We start from the raw sequence: 5724 nt of genomic DNA on the forward strand, positions 1-5724 counted from the left end.
GCTTCAGCATATTGACCTGGATGTGCATTTGTGTTCCATTAAGATGTTATATTGTTTGGTGTTCCATGAAAAGAGGTGGATATGCAAACTGAATGTGCTTGCTCACTAAACCATGGTAGCTGCAGTAATTTCTATAACTTGATGTAAGGAAGAAAAAGATAAAAGATATATATGTTAAACTTTCGATGGTCCCATAATCACTTGAGCCTATTTATTTACATGTTCTTGCCCTCCTCTCCTAAATCACAATGTCTGCTTTGTAAGACATGAGATCTCACCATGTTCTCTGCTACTCCAATGGGTGATGATGGTGATGGCAAGAGCATAAGAGAATGCTGCAAATAAAGCTAGGCTAGGTGAATTCTATGCAATTTATTCTACTATGCATATCTTGGGATGGAAGTAAATTTGTTGGTCTATTCAGTTCTTCTTTAGATTATTGACTAAACCAAATAACCAACTTGGTGCCGTTTACTTTACAGGAGGTTTTCATATTAGTTTTTTTCCCTCTTATGCTATTCTGGTCCTTTAGTTAACAGTACATGGAAAGTAGTTTCTTTTTGTTGCTATATTTACAAGTAATCATGAGTTTCATGTAATAGCATCAATAATATAACATATGAAAAACAATTATAATCACCATCATTCTCAGGATGACACTTATGACGTGCATTCAGTTTATCATTATATTCAGAGCTTCATCTTCCTTCCTATGTACATATTGGCCTTGAGTGTGGTAAGAAAGAAATTGAGATATGGCTTGTACTTCTACACCTTCAAGTGAGGTACAGAAGTTTTTTACATAGTAAAGGAATTTGCACAACACTGTTCTTTGCACGGTAATTTCCCCCTACTTTATTTTCAAGCTTAAGATGTATTGTTGTTGCCTATTCAAATATTCACCCTCTTGAGATTAGTTTATACTTATATAACTTTTCTCATATTAAAAAATGCACATGATGCTGATATACAATCAATGACATTATACATGATGTGATTTTTTAATGATTAAGGCTAGGTCATGAATTTGTGGCCGCTTTGATGTCATTTTGTACTTTTTAGAGTGAAGTGGTACCTTTAATTTCGATTCTCAAAGTAAAGGATGCTTTTTTATATGTACCTTCAGCATGATCAAGCAATCTTTGAGATGTAACCTTTGATTCTGATTTCCGAAGTATGAATCGACGTGCTTGGATTTTTCTGATAGTTGTGTCACACTTGTAGTTGAGTGAATTTGCTGGTTGAATGGACAAAGGAAGAAAGCTCCGACACCAGAGGTAAGAGTATAGCCATGGTCCACATGATTTTCTGCAAATTTTTTGAGCAGGGTATTGATGTACAGCATGTCTCAATTTATACCATGTAGGTGATATTTTGATTTCATCTAATTGTGATGTATCACTGCACTATTGTAGGAGTTGGCTGAGCTGGAAGCGAGGCGTGAACGTGTCAAGCAAAATATTGAATAACGCATACGATGATTACATATTATATCCTCTCTTATTCTTTTATCCTTAACCCTATATTGATAATAAGAAAGTGTTTTATCCTCTCTTATTCTTTTATCCTTAACCCTATATCCGGATGCACATATTATATCTGTATAGTTTATGGACTTACTTTATTACACTCTAATTTTAAGAAAGAGTAATTATTTTACTTAGAAGAAATTTGATTCACTATAGAGATTTTATTCAATAGCCTCAAGATATAAACATCTTTGTTTGCTTAGAAAAAATAGTTTATAAAATATATTTCAAGGAATACTTTTATTAGCTGCAATAATACATTAGAATATGCAAGAATTAAGTTTGAATAGTTTAAAAAGTTTAAATGTCATATACTAATTTTCTTTATTTTCTATCTCTACCTTTAATTTCTATATAGCCCAACTACTAAAGCCCAACAAACGGGAAAGTATTTTCTACACCTAGGTGTGGCACCTAGATATATCAGTATATGCATGTAATTTAAATAGCAGCCCACTTAGTCCACCGTCTTCCTCTTCTCTTTTTTTTTCCTCGTTCTTTTCCTCTCCCTCACACTGTCACTCTCTCTCCCAGCGCCGCCGTCCTCCCAGACCACGGCGCCAACACCGTCGTGCTTCGATCCTCACGCCGGCTACCGGACTCCAACTCCGGTAACCCTTCAGCAGCCGCTGCGAATTGGCTCCCCTGGCTCCCACGAGCCCGTTCCTTCTAACCCTAGCTGACTGGCCCCTCAATACGAGGTGCTGCCACCGGACTCCTGCTCTTATCACTCGGCCTCCGGTGTGGTTGCCGTGCAGAAGGCCAGTGCTCGCGTCGGCAACTCCGGCGATCAGCATTCTCACAGATAAAGATCCTTCTCTATGCCCATTTATTCCCTGTTCTAGCTCTACTATTGTGCACTTAAGTGTCCTTTCCTGTGTGGTGAACTGTACAATACAATAGACCCTGTTACTTGTGATGTGCTATGGTTGACTAGTAATCGTGCACGTGCAATCCACGTTATGTTCAGAATATAAATTAAACCCAATATATTGTAACCAAAATAATTTCACATAAAAGTTTTCATTTTGTGGGGTTACACAAGTTTTATAAAATGATGTGTAGCTCTCCTGACAATAAAATATATGTGATTTGTAGCTCCTTTTCTACACTGCAGTAACTAATAAAATATCCTAACAAATTAACAGAACAGAAGGGCAAGATACATGTCATTGATGAATAGAACAAAGGGTTAGGAATGTAAAATACCACAAATCTCCATGTCTCAAAATTTGTGTTGCCAGCAGTGAACCAGTTAATAACTCAATATACTTGAAATTGCAGCAAATACTTATATACCACTTTGAATCTTAAATGTTCCACTTCATCATGTTTGTATATATAAATAATTGATTTTAGGCCCCTATAGTATAAATAAGCAAGATATACACCCTCCGTCCCAAAAAAAACCAACTTCTGGGAATGAACCTGGACAAGCATTTGTCCAGATTCATCCTCAGAAGTTGTCTTTTTTTGGAAAGGAGTGAGTATGAGGCTTTAAGAGTGACGAAAAAAACAAAACCTTCAAAGGATCATTTCTTAATCTCAAATGATCCTTCTATTGAAGCATTTTTATGAACATGAAAAAAACCAAGAAAAATACTATATGGGTAACCCAGATTCAATACCAGAAAGTGGTTGTATTATTTACATCCCACAAGCAATCCTTTGGAGTGGCTTCCTGCCATGTTGGCATACCTTAGGGGGGCTTATCAATTGGAGTGACACTCTCATCTCACTTCTATCATTGTATCAACAGTACAGATCTAACTCTTTAGAACATGAAAAAACTTTAAATTTAACCAGAAATACAATGATTTTTCCTTATTAGTTCAATCCAGCACCTCAAACAACTTCCATTATAATCTGACAGAAAGATAAAAACAACATAAGATCATCCGGAGAATGTAGAGTGTCCCACTCATATGAAGGAAGCAACTTCCACAGATATCTACATGAGCTTGACCAAAATGCTATAATGGTCAGTATACTGAAAGAAGAATATGTAAATAGGAAATATAACATAAGAAAGAGGAGCAGCCATACTCGATACTACAATTGGTAAGCCTCCTGCCGCTGCCAGCTCTTCAAACAGCCCTCTTCTATAATGATATTACGTAAGATTCAATAGAGTTCCATCTAAACTGTGCCTATATAATGCAACTAACAAAAGGGGTAATGGAGGGGTCTACTCAAATTCTTTGGTACTTTGGGTTCCACAAATCAAATTACATGTGTCAAGCAAAAATACACAATGCACTAGCATACTTTAGTTCCTCTCTTGCCAGCAACATGCTAAAAAAATCATTTAATAGATATATATGCTTCTGGACAGGGATAAGCTTAATTTCCCAATTATGCCAGTGAGCTGAACAAAACGAAGGTTTGCTTGTATGCTAATGTACAGATGTAAACATAATTGCTCGCACAACAAATTAATTTTCCATGGTAACAGAAGAGCCATATCCCAATTTCACATTAATACCAAGAGGCTGAGCTTTTTCTCATGAAAATAACAAAACCTATTGATGCAACCAAAGCTACCAGCTTATCTTGCATCTATACCATTGAGAGTATGAGGTACATTCTGAAATGCTAAATTGAGCACATGAATTATCATAATGACCACATGCTAGTTTGATTAAAAAAACTATACATGTGAATCTATAAGGACAGTCCTAAACATTCTAGTACATATTAAGTTTATGTTCCTAGCTTGTTGTACATGTCACTGTGAGAGTATTTTACCGGTCACTGTGAAGAAACAAGTAGGGCGGCTAAAAGATGTTTCATTTGGCAGAAAGTATCATGTTCCATTTTACAAAAAGCATCTCACTAATTTCTGTTAAATAGGACTCAGCAGTGGATTTCCCATCAGGTATTCCAAATATCATTTAAGCAGTAAAATCAACGTGTGTGTGCTCCAGAAGAAAAATAAATGAAGCGTGACAAACTGTATTATGAAAGAAAATACTACGTCGTTTTTACTCTGCATAATCTCACACAAAATGTAGATCTACTTCAATCACACTTGAAGCTCTGACCCTAAAAACTCAATCACACATCAAATTCACAAGATTAAACAAAAGGGTGTGAGTTCTTGAAAGAACATTCATAAAATCAATGGCTGGCCGTGCCCTGTTGACCTTTAATGAACCTGAGAAAACAGAGATTACTCATTACTGAAGACCCAAAGCCATTACCCCTTACAAATTCATTATGGTTTTGCATCAGCAAGTTTGATTTATCCAGAGTTCATTAGTTGAACATAACTGGAAGCATTTTAGAAAGGTGAATCAAGGTGTTTTTCTAGATGTCACACAAATTTCTATTTCATGTATTTCTAAAAGAACATATCAATATGGAGTTAACAACCCTTACTATAGAGACCATATGCTTTTTAGGGCATGTATGTTTGATAAAAAAAAGTTTAAAACCAATAGTTTCTACAATATGCCAAATATCAATATATAATATTTCTTACCATTTCATGTTTGTCGCGAGGAGCAGCACAACTCCAATCAAGCATCTGCCAATCAGAAGACTAAAAAAAGTATTTTTGTCAATCTCATCCTTTCATGTATGAAATTTTTTTGATAAGACTAAACGGATTTGCTATCACGATTAACTTGCACCACTTAAAGTCATATCTTACCTGGGTTCTTGTCCAATCTTGATTATCACCTTCACATCACAACTTGTATTTGAGATGCATTAGGCCTTGTTGAGTTAATCCATCCCCATGTGGATTGAGGGGAATTTGGAAGGGATTTATTCCAAATCTATTAGGGCCTGAAATTAATTCCCCTCGATCCATTCAGTCCCTTCCTTGTGAGGATAACATAACAAAGCACTTATATGAAGCTACTTGTGGAGATTATGGATATCCCATATCTACACGGCGATGGAATTTGGACTGAATATAGGATACCAAATATAGATAGAATATCTTATTTGTGTCTCGGGTTTGTTTCTCAACTTGTACATCAAGGAAATACCTTGAGACTTAGTCGGTTACGACTGAATTTTATCTGTATCTGCATATTCCGTTAGGGATATAGATTATCTTTTGTAACACGGACTCCTTCCCATATATAAGGGGGGTCCGGGTGCCTCTAGGGGCATATGTTGATTTTCTCCAAATCATACAATCAATAAGACACTCGGCGGATTCATCCCCGGACAGGAGTAGGGT

At 36.1% G+C, this 5724-nt stretch overlaps 1 long non-coding RNA gene across 1 annotated transcript; it reads left to right on the top strand.

Moving 5' to 3' along the window:
• Positions 1 to 1150: 1150 nt before the first annotated feature.
• Positions 1151 to 1659, top strand: LOC107282044 (uncharacterized). The gene is made up of 2 exons (XR_001548196.3): positions 1151 to 1277; positions 1416 to 1659. It is a non-coding gene; the product is annotated as an uncharacterized lncRNA (long non-coding RNA).
• Positions 1660 to 5724: the final 4065 nt, after the last annotated feature.

This window comes from Oryza sativa, chromosome 8 (assembly GCF_034140825.1).
Source record: "Oryza sativa Japonica Group chromosome 8, ASM3414082v1".
Lineage (NCBI taxonomy): Eukaryota > Viridiplantae > Streptophyta > Magnoliopsida > Poales > Poaceae > Oryza > Oryza sativa.